The following is a 15,089-nucleotide window of genomic DNA, read 5'->3' on the forward strand; positions in this document are numbered from 1 at the left end:
AAGCACGTGCTAATAATCCTACTTAAATCAATGGGACTTAGCTACCTGTTGAAGTTCTTTCCTTATCTGAGATTTTAAAGAGGCCTGCATTTTTAAGATTGTGAACACTGACAGCTGGCCAGAGACTTCACGCAGAGGGGTAGCCATGTTAGTCTGTAGCTGTAAAAACAAGAAGTCCTGTGGCACCTTAAAGACTAAGGTGGGGCATTAGCTTTCATGGGTAAAAACTACTTCATCAGATGCATCGGAGTGGAAATTACAGAGGCAGGGATATATATCAAAAGAAGGGAGTTACTTATAAAGTGTAGGACAAGTGTTAACGAAGCCAATTCAATCAGAGTGAACGTGGTTCATTCTCAACAGTTGATGAGGAGTTGTGACTACCAAAAGAGGGAAAATTGCCTTTGTAGTGAGATAACCATTCTAAATCCATATTTAATCCCAATTTGATCATGTTAAATTTGGAAATGAATTGCAGTTCTGCTGTCTCTCTTTGTAGTCTGGGTTGAAGTTTTTGCAGGTGCTCAGCAACCTCTGCAAATCAGGGCACTTTTAGTGAGATGCCAAAATATGGATTAGGCACTCAGGATTTAAAAAAATTTAATTTCAGGGTCTTAATAGTCAACTGCCATCCCCAATAAAAGATATTAAAAGCCATGTTCCAGAACCCAACACAAGCAGAAATGTCTTTCTTGCTAGAAAAATACAATCTTGTGTGAGTCAAAGTATTTTGGTAGACAGTTAACTGTGAAGGTGCTCTTTAGGTGGATTTGGATTAAGTATTGATGCTTTCAATACTTTGAATTAAACATGTAATACTGCAATAGTAGTAGCTATCCTATTGAATAATGTATTTTTTATTGTGGATAAAACAGGAGACTTTAATAGATGAGTTCTGGAAACTTTTAAACCTAAGTATTGCAGTATTTTTACAATGAAAATGAATACATGGATTTTCACTGAAGCAAATGTAAACAAGGACAGTAGGGGAATCCAAACTCTTAACTCCTTGATACAAGAGTTGCATTGAATTCCAGGAAATCTCTCATTCGCTTTTCATGTTGAACAAAATGCAGAACGTTGCAGAATGCCTGGCAAGTTTAATGTTTTGTCAAAAGAAACACAGATCAGAGTTGTAAAGGCATATACAAAGGACAGTTCATCCTGATCACACCCTCATACTCAAGGCCTTCAAAACAAAGCTTCTGATCTTTTTTTCCCAATCCTCCCTCATGACAATAACCTCAATGTCATTAGACTCTTACTTTGCCTGTGATAGTGCTTTCCTCAGCCTTAGAGATGATGGGGTTAAATACCCATTAGTTGTGCTTTGCCCTCTGCAACTAGGTGGTGACTGATTAATTGCCTCCAGTCCAAAGGAGACAGAGCAAGGCTGTTTAAGTAGCTAAGGGAGCTCAGTTTAGGGAGTCTGTGAGATGTTAAAGGTTTGGCCACCTGGCAGCCATTTGTAAAGGAACAATGAGGTTTAGAGTCTCAGACGGGTAGCCGTGTTAATCTATAACTATAGCCAGGGCTCAACAAATAATACAATCTACTACCATTGTGGCAGCTGGGTTTGGGCGATCTGCGCATGCGCAGATCACCAGACAGCCCGGCTGGCAAGCGGGGCTCGCCGCGGTTCGGGGAGCCCTGACTATAGCTATAACTTTAAAAACAACAAGTAGTCCTGTGGCACCTTAGAGACTAACAAAAATATATATAGTATCATGAGCTTTCATGGGTAAAATGAGGTACAGTAAATGGGGAGGAAATGACTTACATAAGAACTGAGTAAAACAAACAGAATTTAAAGGCTGCAAAGATTAGGGGATAGCACAGTGGAGCATATGAAGAATGTGCAGTAGCTGAATGATCTAGAGAAATTTTTTAAAAATAAAAATGTTCAAAATATCATATATGGAGGCTACTAAAAGATAACCACTGCAGGAAACAGAAAAAGAACATTTTAAAGTTCTGTTCCATTAATTTATGGAGATTTTAATGTATTTGATTTTCAGTTGCACTGGTTTTGTTATTGAATACAGTTCTACTATTTGGAAAATAATTCATTTTTTTAGTTCACAACATATGCTTCAGAGTGCCTAGCAGTTTGGTAAACACACACTTACTTGTTACTGTACAGTGTGACACAATTCGTAGGATGACAAAAACAATATAATAATCATAAATGTACAGCAAACACTGCAAAGTTAGTAAGTGCATTGGCAGTGTTATGTTCAGAGACCTACACCAGGAACCACACAGGCCCTACAAGAACAGGGTCCGGTGCAGCACAGTACACAACAATGCATCTCTGTGGCTCGTGGTTAAAGTGCTCTTTCAAAACCTCCTTGAGCTACATAGCTTGGTGTTGAGCTCTTCTAATATCTCCTGTGTCTGGCTGTTCAAACGCAGCAGACTGCTATTCCACTTTTACTCTTCACCCTCACAGAAACTCTCCCCCTTTTGCTTCACAGATTTTATGCAAGAGACAGTAGGCAGCTATAACCATTGGGATATTTTTCTCACCAAGATCCAATCTTGTGAATAAACAATATCAGCTTCCCCTCAATCTATCAATTTGACAGTTAGGAAGTTTCCCTCCTGTCCAATCTCAACCTCTCTTGCTGCAATTTAAGCCCACTGCTTCTTGTCCTATCATCAGAAGTTAACGAGAACATTTTTTCCCTCAATTTTTTTTAAACGCAAAAGCTGCTCAATAAAGTTTGAAAGGAAAAGCAAAAACCAAAGTAGGCAATGATAGTATTGCATTTCAAAGCCTTTTCAAACTTATTTTTAAAAGATATCTTTTCTTCGGCTTGGTAATGGGCAACTTGCCTGTGAGGACCTCATTGCGGGATCAGTACCTTAGCTGAGAGAGACACTGCATTAGGACAATATGCTGTCCCTACAGAGATGTCCCAAATGCAGCTAACTTTGTTGTTCTACTTCCTTTCTTATAGATTTCTGTGACAGAATGTACAGGGGTCTCGAGAGGACTATGATGTTCTGTTTTAATTTCATCACTAAGAAGCACTGCTGAACTGGATGGCAGCGCAGGATGATTCCAGGAAATGCTTTTAATGCAGAGTGTCTGACAATGATTAGAAGGGGCTGTAAAGATAAAACAAGCCACTAGTTTTACTGCAATTCATTTTAATCCCCATACAGCTGTAGTACTAAGCTCAGGGGTCTGGAGATGCTTCCTGCTACTGGCAAATACCACCACAAAGGTCCCCTTTTAGGAACCAGAAAGACTTGAATATCCATGCACAATTCCCAAATTATTTTTTCCTGAACTTTTCTGGATATAATATAGGGGGGAAACCCGTCATCTAAGCTGATAAAGTTTCCAGTTGTGCATTGTATTTCCATGTATTAAGTTCCCTGGCTGAAAACATTCACTAGCACTGAGCATGAATTCCAGATTTAAGTAGACCAGTAATTAGTCAACTATCCAGGCTTTTAGATCACTGCCCAAGGACACCTTTCTGATCAGAGCAGTTGTAGGATGAGGAAGTGCATTCATCAACTCCAGCAGAGGCAAATGGTGCAGTCCGATCTAAGTAAGTTTGCTCCCTCACCTACAGAAAGGCCCACACCATTGCACAGCAGAAATTGGGAAGGGAAACTGCAGGGAAGCCATTACTGAGCACAGCAGATCCCCAACTTATTAATTCGGTGCAGAACTCCACACGAGAACATTCTGCTGGCCTCAAGAGCGCCAAGGGGGAAGTCTCTGAGGGCCTCTGGGTGGAGTGCAGGGGGAAGTTCTGCACTCCCAGAAGCGGCATGGCCTCAGGTGGAAGGAGGTAGGGCTAGAGCCAGCCCTCCATGCTGTGCAGAGCACAAATTGCCCCTCCCCAGCCTTCAAAGCTGCATGGAGTGTGTGGCACAGCACTCTGAGCAGCAATTTAAAGGGTCTGGAGCTCTGGCTGCTGCCATAGTAGCAGTGGTTAGGGTTGCCACATGGTTTCAACAAAAATACCAGACACGCTTGACATTACATCACAATCTACATTACATCTTATTTAGAAAATACCAGACAGTTCTATTTTCTCATTTATATTTTCTCAATTTGTTTCCCGAACAGAAAGCTCAAATACTGGACTGGCCGGTTCAAAACTGGACACCTGGAAACCCTAGCAGTGATGGTGGCCGGGAACCCTGGGCCCCTTTGAATTCCCAGGCCCCGGGGCAATTGCCTCCTTGCCCCCCACCCCCAGCAGGCCTGGCTGTCGTCTAGTGGATAAGGCACTAGATTAGGTGTCAGGACAACTGTGTTCTGTTCCCATCTCTACTACTGGCCTGCTGTGTGATTTACACTGTAACTAGGCTCTGTGAGGAAGGGACTATCTCGTATGGTGTACTTGTGCTGTGTCTAGCACAATGAGGCACCTATCCTGGGGGGTGCTGCTAGTGATATATTAATAGTAATAATGAATCTGCCTTCCCTGACTCTCTCATCATCTCCTTGTGAGAACATTCATTCTGTGGACCATATCAAAGAGCTCTGCAATCAAAACATGCAAGTGGTCCAAGGAACTTTGAGCTCTGTAGCTTACGACTATCCCTGCACTTGCCAGGATGAGCAGGCTACGGAAGCAGGCAAAGACAGAACAAGTAGAACCCTGCAAATTCGTGGATATCCACTTTATATCCACAGGTATCCACATCCAAGGATGTAGATGCGGGTATCTGCAGCCCATTTTTGCAGAGACTGATGCAGGATACAAATTTTGTATCTAGAACTCTGCAATTCTGCGGATATCCACTTTATATCTGTGGCTCTCCTCATCCATGGATGTGGATATGGATATTTGAGGATTGTTTTTGTAGATGTGCGTGTGGGTACAGATACTAGTTTTGTATCCATGCAGGGCTCTAAGAAGAAGCATTGGAGCAGAATGTGTCATGGATTAAATTAATGGAGATTGCCTATCTCCTAGAACTAGAAGGGACCTTGAAAGGTCATTGAGTCCAGTCCCCTGCCTTCACAGCAGGATCAAGTACCATCCCTGACAAATTTTTGCCCCAAATGGCCTCCACAAGGATTGAACTCACAACCCTGGGTTTAGCAGGCCAATGCTCAAACCACTGAGCTATTCCTCCTCCTAAAAAAAAAAGGAACAGCAGCAGGACAGATGATGGGGGAAGAGAGTGCAAAGAGTTCTGAAGAGAGTAGAAAGGAGCGATCTTAGCAGACTGGAGCCCTTTCAAGGGAACTAGATTGGTCTTTCAATGAAGCCTACTTTCTAAAAAAAATTAACCTCTGCAGATTTTCAAACATAACAAAACCTCTCATAAAGACAAAAAATTGTTCACATTATTAACATAACATAGATGTCCACACAGTGCGAATGCCACTGAAATGAAACACAAAATTTGCAGGATGCTATTCGAACCCCATTGCTTCAGATGCTGAAGTTCCCACTTGGAATGTGTGTATCTGTTTCCCTGAAATTTATCTTTAAAACTTTCCATTTTTCCATACCCCTACATCATCACTCGCTATAATCATAACCACGAAAGGTGAGTTACCTTACTCCATCTTCAGCAGTTAAAATCCAACACAGGCATCCAGACTCAATGTGTCCTTTTTAAATAAAACCTGAAAGACAATAAAAAAAAGAATCTCCATGTGGAACCATAATAGTAAGAATATGGAAAATTACTTTGATATGAAATGAATATATGGTCACGGCCACAAAAATATCATTCCCTGAAAAAGGTGAACCAAGATTACTTTTTTCCTTTTGAAATGTAATGTCTCAATATCTGGAGAAGGAATCTAGACCATAGACCACTATTGAAAAGACAGCATATTAAGATGCAAGGTGCAACAGAAATTTCAGAAGCCATGTACTGTCATTGCAAAGTCTTAGAAGCTATGATTCATGTCTCCTTTCTACAATAAAAATATAAATTAAAATAGAATATATAGCTATACAGCAAGATTCCAGGAATGTCACTCAGTGTGTTACCCTAAACCCTATTATGGCTGTAGAGTCTGTGGGAAGAGATGAAAGCAGATCCAAGACTGACGGAGAGGTCTATTTTCATCAGAATATCACCAGACTGCAATGTCACTAGGTTTCACGGTATATAACCATCCAATGTTAAGTTCTCAGCCATTTTGGCTTTAAGAATTACACCCCATTATACAGCTACAGTAAGGCATGTACCTATGCCAGGCCAAGAGTCCTAAACCATTGTAGTATCATAGGTAATTCAATCATTGAAAGGAAACTGCACAGATGGTAGCTCAACTACCATATTTTTATGCCCTACTTTTACCTGCACAAAAAGCAATATCCGAGCAACAGAGGTTCTCAACCACCAGTCCGTAGACAGGCGGAGGGATGGGTGAACCCCTGCTTGCCAGGCCATGCCCCCAGCTGCTAATGAACCTTGCCCACTGGGATTCCCCATGCAGCCACAAGGTGAGTGGCTCAGCGGGCCACCGGGTGTGCTTTGGCTACAGCCGGGGCCGCAGCAAGGTTGTCCCTATTGGGGCAGCCTCACTGTGGCCCCGGTTCCTGCTCCAGTGGCCGCTACGTGACCCGGCTGGTGGGGCCACATGATGGGCAGCTGCAGCGCCTGGCTCCAGCTGAGCGCCGCAGCAGCCGAGTTCCACGTGGTGCTTGGCCCCAGCTAAGTGCCACCCAGCTGGGCTCCATGTGGTGCTTGGCCGTGGCCAATTGCTACAGCTGTGCTCAGCTGCGGCCAAGCGCCACGTGGAGCCCAGCTGCCGCCCAGCCCTCCTGCGCACAGGGAAATGCTCTGTGCTCAGCTGGCAGCTGGGAGGCAGCGGCAGGGCTAGGTAAGGGGGACGGGGCAGGCATGGGCCTCTGGTGGCAGGGCTAGTGCTGGAGCACTGACACTGAGGGGCATCGTGACATCCAGAATGGGGAGCTGGCACTGGGGGCCTAATATTGTGGACTGGGGGCTGGCACGGGGGGAACTTGGAGTGACTGGGTACAGTGGGGCTCTGGAAACAAGAGGCTGGCACTGAGGGGGGCTGGCACTGAGGGGGCTCTGAGGACAAGAGCCTGGCACTGGGGGGCGCTGGGTGCAAATCAAATGTTACTGCTCTGCCAAAAGTTTGTGAATAGGTTTGCCAGTCCCCAGTATAAAAAAAAGGTTATGAACCACTGTCCTAGCACAGCTCCAACTAAACACAGATCAACACAACCACCCACACAACACAACCAATAACCCCAAACATCACTGACTGTCCATTGTGTCACTATGATGCAATGGAAACAATTGCAAGAATGGTTGAGAGATACTTCTGAAGAACAGCACGAGGTCCAGTCATCATTGGATTTTTCAATCTGTTACCAGCCAATTCAATTGTCAGCCATTTTCAGCTTTTACACACAACTTTATGAATTACTCTTGTGCAACAGCACAGACTTTCAGTTACTAGTAAATATGAAAAAGCTCATTAATCATTACTAAATCCTGCAATTACACTGAGGGGGCTTCCACCCCACAAAAGAAAGCAAATACAGGCAGTCCCCGACTTACGCGGATCCGACTTATGTCAGATCCGCACTTACGAATGGGGCTTTCTCGCCCCGGAGGTCGAGGTGGCGGATTGCTACGTGCGAGCTCCGGGGCGAGAAAGCCCCGTTCGTAAGCTGCTCCGGTGCCCCTGGTCTGCTGGAGACCATCTCCAGCAGACCAGGGGCCCGGGCGGGTTCCCGCGCTTCTGAGGCTTTGCCAGAGCAAAGCCTCAGAAGCGCGGGGAACCGCCGCTGCTGCCGCTTCAGTCCCGGTGCCTGTGGTCTGCTGGGGACTGTCCCCAGCAGACCACAGGCACCGGGACTGAAGCTGCAGCCGCGGCGGGGTCCCGCGCCTTTGAAACTTTGCCAGAGCAAAGCCTCAGAGGCACGGCACCCCGCTGCCACTGCGGCTCTGCTCCCCGTGTCCCTGGTCTGCTGGGGGGGAGGGCGCAGCTAGTGTCCCCCCCCCAGCAGACCAGGCTTTGTTTTGGACCCTGGGGCAGAACTTCTGCCCGCACTGGGCTTTAGAACCTGGGCTCCAGCCCAAGCAGGAACATCTACAGAGCTATTTTTAGCTTCATCGCATAGGCTCCCTGGGCGCGAGTCAGTTGACCCACTGTTGCTGCCACAGAATATTTTGCAGGGTAGACGTACCCTAACCCTCAGGTAAGATGACGCTTTTGCATGGATGCACCCACATTATTCCACTGAGGATGAGTTTGCACATAAGTGCACAGGTGCTTGGTGAGGGCAGCCCACGTCCTCATTTGTCAAACCAGACACTGAGTGCTGGGGCCTTCTCTGCCCTCTGCTCCTCGGATTTCCCTCAAGGCCCTGTCCCCTGCTCCTCGTTCCCCTGCTCTCCCACCACCATTGCTGGCTGCTCTTTCCACCGCCTTCCCCTGACAGCACAGCAGGGCACCAGGGGTGCCTGGGGAAGGACGCTGGAGAGAGAGCTGGGCTGTAGGAGTGAGTAACTGAGGTAAGATGGGTTAGGGAGAGCTACGCTCTGGGGGTGGAGAGGTGATGGGTGCAGGGAAGAGAGAGCTGTGCTCTGGGGCTGGAGGGGTGAGTGAAGCAGCCTGGGACAGAGTAAAACTCACTTGGAGCAGGATGAGGAGCTGCTGGTACCTCTCTGCACTGGAGCCAATTCTGAATCCTCCACTGTTCCTCCAGACTCCAAAAGCAGCTGCTATTCCTCCCACCCCTTGATGGTGAAGGCCCAAGTATTGCAGTTAACGGACTTTTAGTGTCCAGTCAGCCGTGCTACCTGGCCACTACCAGATTTCCTTTACAACCAGACTGGACACCTGGCAGCTCTTGCCTAGCTTCTGCCATCCAGCCAATGAGCCCACCTAGTACCTCTGCTGCAGGTTCCTATCCCCAGCTTCCCTGCCTGCTCTCTCTCAGCACAGCTTCTGTGGATCCACAGCTCCAGTGACACCCCCTCCCTGCCCCCAGCTATGTCTACACTACAGGGCTTTATTGAAAAAAGGTACGCAAATAGATTTTCCGATAGTTTTTTTGGAAGAGGTTTTTCCAAAATTTGGCCCATCTACACTGGGCCAAATTTTGGAAAAAACTCTCTTTCAGAAGAGCCCTTCTTCCTCGTTGGAAGAGAAAGACAGGGCTTCTGAAAGAGTGTGTCTGCTCTTCTGCAAAAAAAAAAAAAAAAAAAAGCGGAAGAGCAGACGTGTTCCCTGGACACGGCAGAGTTTTTCTGGGATACCTTCAGTATCCCGGAAAAACTCCGTAGTCTAGACATAGCCCCAAGGCCCTCCTCAGAATAGGGCTCCCTACACTGGCGCCCTACAATGAAAGGGCCTCCATAGTGTATAACTAGCAATTGAACTGAGCCCACTGACTCATTTTGCACAGACCACCAAACAGTCCAGGGGAAACAACTTTCACTCACCACAGACTCAGGTTAGGTTCATGCCTGGAGGTGGAAAAAAAATTCTGTTTCTCGCTGCCCATCCCTGGACTTATTCAGACTTCAAAGGTAGAGCACCTTTTAAAAATATGTTCCTGCATCTGTTTATATTGAAACGAACCACCATGGAATCACCTGAACTGTAGGAATTTTAAAGCCTAGTCCTTATAAATCAATATTCAAGAAGCATCATCAAGAAAAATCTCTGACAAATCCATAATGAAATCCCATAATGCAGCAGCAAAGTCCTCTCCCATGAAGATTCTGCATCTGGTTCTATCCCCACTGTGAAAACTCAGCATGCACCATATTATGATGCTATAGCAACAAAGGAACTGCCCTGAGCATAATTCAGCTCAACACTGAATAAATGCTGTCCATCTTTCATACATGGCATGAGAAACTGTGGAAACTCTTCCCTGTGAGAAAGAAACCAGAATTTACCAGAATCCATGTGACCTGGCTGCCTGCATCAGTGCATCCCCATTAGCAAGAACATCACTGCATAGCGTATGCGGGACAGCACAGTGTAGCTGAAGCCAGACCCAGCATCAGCAGCTTCAGAGAAACTAACTAGCCTGGTAAGCAGGGCATTCATCACACTTTGCTGAAGTACAGTCACGTCTCTTTAAGTAAGTGACTGTGTAAGATAATCCCCTGGTACAAACTCCCATTGGAATTAGTGGTGTGTATCATACATTGGCAAGAACTGCATAAAATACAAAGTAATGTATTATTGCACTAATGCCATATCATACTGAATGCAGAAACATGAGGGGAGCCAAAAGAGTGCCTTTGTCATGATAGTCTGACATCTTTCCATGTTTCCCCATATCCCAAATAATAAATGACAAATGTCTTAACTGCCTGTTAAGAAGCCAGTAAATTATTTTATGAATTAAAACGTTTTATTTGGAGAACAGAAAAAATACTTCAATTTGATCTATTTTATGCATTTCATGACAATAATGGGTAAAAATATTTCAGCTGAAACACTGGAGCCATATTTGTGCACTATTGCATCTTAAACACATTTTTATATTATGTTGCACATAAAGTTGTGAAGCTAATAGGTGCTCATATTCAACAGGCATTTCTCAAGCAAGATTCTTAAATGTGTTTTTTAAAATGTCTTAACAACTGAAAACATCAATTAGAAAAAATGACCAGCAGCGTCTTAAACAAACTTGTAAAGTTTGGGGGAAGACTCATACATAAAAATAATTAACATCAGTGGTTTTATGTGACACTCCAACTAAAAAGCATTAATCATTTTATGTTATTGTTTGTCAATACAGTCTATTACATAAGGTTTTACATTGCCATCATCAACATGGTATGAGAGTGCCTTTTAGAGCAGCAGTTCTCAACCAGGAATATATGTATCCTTGGGAATAATCAGAAGTCTTCTGAAGGTACATGAGTTTATCTAGATATTTGCCTAGTTTTACAATAGGCTACACAAAATGCATTAGTGAAACCAGAATAAAATTTCGTACAATGACTTGTTTGTACTGTTCTATATGTCATACACTGAAAGATAAGTACAATATTTGTGTTTGGATTGATTTTTATTTTATAACTATATGGTAAAAATGAAAAAGTAAACAATTTTTAATTAATAGTTGTGCTGTATATTTTTGTCCGATTATGTAACCAAGTAGTTCTTAAGTGAGGTGAAACTTGACTTGTATGCAAGACAAACTGGATTCCTGAAACGGGTATGTTAGTCTGGAAAACTTGAGAATCACTGATTTAGAGAATGGCATCGGTTCATAGGAGAGCTCTATACAAGTTTTCTTTCCCTATTAAAGGGACAGGCAGGATTATCTAAGCCAGAGGTGAGTTAATGAGTGTACATTGCTCCAACAAAAGGAGGACACCACATGAACCTGAAATTTCACTCAGGTTATGAGACAACTAAAAAAAATTGCCATGTTTAGAAATGTGTTAGCTCACTATTTCTCAAATTGGGGACCGCAGACTCTTGGGGTACTCCAGGGGTTCCACTGCTCCACTGAGAAACTGTTATCCCTCCCTCTGAGCTTCTTCTTCACGCCAGGGAATCCCTGGCATTAAGGAGGCACAGGAAGGGTGGGGGAGGAGTGGATGGCAATGTCTCTGTGGCTTCTGGGGAGGGCAAGGGGGTTTCCGCGCACTGCCCCTGAAACTGCCATTGGCCAGGAACTATGGATAATGGGAGCTGCAGAGGTATTGCCTGGGGCAGAGGTAAGGTAGCCTGTGATGACCCCCTGCCTTTCCCACCTAGGAGCCAGAGGGGTATGCCAGCTGGGAGCTGCCTCAGATAAGCACCAACCCCCTGACCCTCTCCTGCATCTCAACCAACCTCTTCCCCCAGACCAGAGCCTACCCCCAAACTCCTAGAGCCTGCACACCCCTGCACTCCATCCCTCTGCCCCAGCCCATAGACCACACCCCTCCTACCCCCCAAGTCCCAGGATTTTTCATTTAGTGTAGAAAGGGGAAATGATGTTTAAAAATGTCTAGCTAGTTTTAGTCAACGCTAGGATCCCTCCTACTCTGAGCTGTACTCAAAGGCAACATTGTATGATTAAACATTATTGTTAAAATTGAATTTTTTGAGCATCTGCTTGGACATTCCCCACTTGTGGCACAATTACAGCATGGATCCAATTTCCATTTCCATTTCCACTTTAATTCCAGCTATAAGTAGATGACTTTCATGACTTATTTTTTCATTCACTTGGGCTTTTCCAATTATTAAGCCAGGGTAGTCCATAGGGACATGAAATTTAGATTAACTAATTGATGGGATGGGGCTCTTGTACATTTCAAAAGCAGAATCGCAGCAGAACTAGCACGAGCAGAGACTGCTTCAGTCCCTGCTCGTACCGTTTCCGCTGCACCTCTACCTCCTCTGTCCCCTATGGAGACAGTGCTGGGGGGAACTGCTTTTAATTGGCTCCTGCTCTGCCCCCTTGCTGCCTCTTTCTGATAGAGGCAGCAAGGGGGGCGGGAGCAACTAATTGTATCACTAGTCACTTACATCCCTTGTAGTCCAATGTCATTATTTACAACAGAATGAAGCTAGGTAGGCCACTGACACCAACTGACATCTCTCCTGCTCAACACCGTACTGCATTTATAATCAAATTGCTTTGCAATAGCAATACGATATAGCAGTGTATGAAAATGCACTCTCATATTACACCAGAGCTAGGACTTTTTGCAGACATTCTGCCTGTGGCCTTCTGCAGGAAGAGAAAGGTGGTGACACAAAAAAGGTGCTTCGTGCCTTGATAGGTCTTACTGCTTAAATTAAAAGTCTATGGAAACCAGCTTGCAATCCACTTAGGACTATAGTTATAAGTCCAGTATTTGCTGTCAAATTTTGAAAACCCTCCAGGGTCCCTCACTGCAAGAAGTGGAATGCAGATTTCTCAGACTCTCTGTTGACAGGACTGCAGCCACCCCAAGTCTCTAACTGCAGATCTGGGAAAGTAAAAAACTTATTATCTGTTAACATAAATATTAAGACTACTGTACAAATGGACAAAAACACAATTCTGAACTTCTATTGCCATCAAGTCTTGCTCATGCCATTATCTTTATCGCAGCACATGTGGCATGTGACAGCACCCACTGCTGAGGAAATTCCAGAAAAAGTCACAAAAGGGTACATTCATTATTGTGGGAATGAGTATTCATATTGAAAATTCCCCACTTCTTCCCCATGGCTGCTCATTCCCTCCATGTCCCACAAACCAGGGACAACAAAAGCCAGGCTCTCCTGGAAGGAGGAAGCAAGTAATTATTTTCCCTAATAATGAATTGCATAAATATAGCCAAAGTATGTCTGAAACAACCCGTGATGCCGTGGGTGGTTCTGTGCCCTTACAAAAGGGCTACTTTACTGCAGCCCTTACTTAGTGGCTTGCTTCTGCTCATATTCTTATTCCAGTCACAGTTACTACACTGGTGGAAAAATTCAACTTAAGATATGCAACTTCAGCTACAAGAATAGTGTAGCTGGAGTCGATGTACCTTAAACAGAATTTCTGTGGTGGCTCCACTGCGGGAGGTCAAAGGGAGAGACTCTCCTGTCGACTTCCCTTACTCCTCGCAACCCCGCGGAGTACTGGGGTCAACAGAGGTGCCAACAGCATTCAAATTAGTGGGTCCTTGCTAGACCCATTAAATCAAACCCCAGAAGACTGATCTCTAGAGAGTGGATCTCCAGGTAAGTATAGACAAGACCACAGGGTGGGATAACAGGCACTGCCCACCAGACACTCCAGCCTGTGAGCAAGGAGGGAATGAAGGAGGAAAGACCCTGGCTCTACCCCCACTCCCTTTAGCATAAAAAAAAACTAGCTGATATGCGCTATGGAAGTAGCTTACTTCTCTCCCAGAGTAATGTGGGTGCAAGAATGGAATTGAGACTGTATGAATCGCTCTTCTTTCCATGGTCAGCTCCTGGAGCAGTGAAGCTATACACTGCCCTTTACTTAGGTCATATTGTTTAGAATCTAGGCCAAAGGGATTTTTCTCCCAACATGTGTTAAGCACTTGTATTTTCATTAATCAGTCTGCAAATTTGGACAATCCTTTTCTTTCCTAGGTCAAGCTGTCCTCACTCCAGCTGTGATGTGCAGCTGAAGGGTGACAGAATACATTGTATATTGCAACTGTGTTCTGTCTGTCCCTATTTTCTTTATTGTTTCAGAATCTTAGCCCATTTTTATAGTAAAAGTTGGGGGGGGGGGGGAAGAGTACAATTTTCCTGGGAATTTTTAATTTTACTGAATGATCAATCTTTTATAAAGAGGAGGCGGATAAATTGTTCTCCTTCACCCAGTAGTGGGCAAAATACAGCCTGTGGGTAGCATCTAGCCGGAGGGCCTCCCCACTAGGACCCTCAGGCACAGAGCAGCTCCAGAGTTGCCCCCTGCTGTTTTAAGCGGTTGGCTGCTCCCAGTGGCTCTCTGCTCCAGGCACTTGAGTGAGGGAGAGGATTCACAGAAAACAGCCAATGGGAGAGGAGAGATTTTGCTAGCAACAGGGACAATGCACAAAGCCCCGCCCTCCGCAAGTGCCTGGAATGGAGAGCCTTAGGAAGCAATCAACTATTTCAAGTAGCCTGGGACAGCAGGCAGATAGCTCTGCCCCCACTCCCTTGTGTCCTGCAGTCCTACTAGGCTGCTGGCTGGGAGCCACCTAGGTAAGCGCCACAGTCTGCCTCTGACATCCCAGCTGCTGCTCTCCACAACTCCCTGCCTCAAGTCACCACCCCCTCCTGCCACAGGTCACCATCCAAACCCTCTGCAGCCCATCTCCTCGTTCCCCAAATCACAACCCATTCACTCCGCACCCCCTCCAATACCCCTCCCACAGGCCGGAATCCTTTTTTGCACCCATATGCCCTCCCAGACCTTGCACACCAAGCCCCTGCCCCAGATCACAACTAGGGATGTGAATGTTTAACCAGTAAGTCTCACCCTTAATGGGTGAGGCTTACTGGTTAAGGTTAATTGGTGGGGGCTGGAGCAGCTCTCTGCCTACTGCAGGCAGGGAGCTACTCCAACCCCACGGCCAGGGTGGGGGGGAAGGTTGAGCTGCTCCACAACTCCCCCGCCCTCCTCCATCTCTTTTAATCAGTTAAC

General features: G+C 45.3%; 1 protein-coding gene across 23 annotated transcripts in view; it reads right to left on the reverse strand.

Moving 5' to 3' along the window:
- INPP4A (inositol polyphosphate-4-phosphatase type I A) overlaps positions 1 to 15,089 on the reverse strand; it is a 208,966-nt gene that overhangs the window by 125,521 nt on the left and 68,356 nt on the right. For 18 of the 23 annotated variants that reach the window (XM_075916558.2, XM_075916552.2, XM_075916555.2 and 15 more), the window contains exon 2: positions 5,542 to 5,611. The gene's annotated coding sequence lies outside the window, so the exon portion shown is untranslated. The remainder of the gene's footprint in view (positions 1 to 5,541; positions 5,612 to 15,089) is intronic. The other 5 variants (XM_075916546.2, XM_075916548.2, XM_075916550.2 and 2 more) reach the window with 1 other exon arrangement.

This window comes from Pelodiscus sinensis, chromosome 1 (assembly GCF_052426305.1).
Source record: "Pelodiscus sinensis isolate ZL-2025 chromosome 1, ASM5242630v1, whole genome shotgun sequence".
In the NCBI taxonomy this organism is placed as follows: domain Eukaryota; kingdom Metazoa; phylum Chordata; order Testudines; family Trionychidae; genus Pelodiscus; species Pelodiscus sinensis.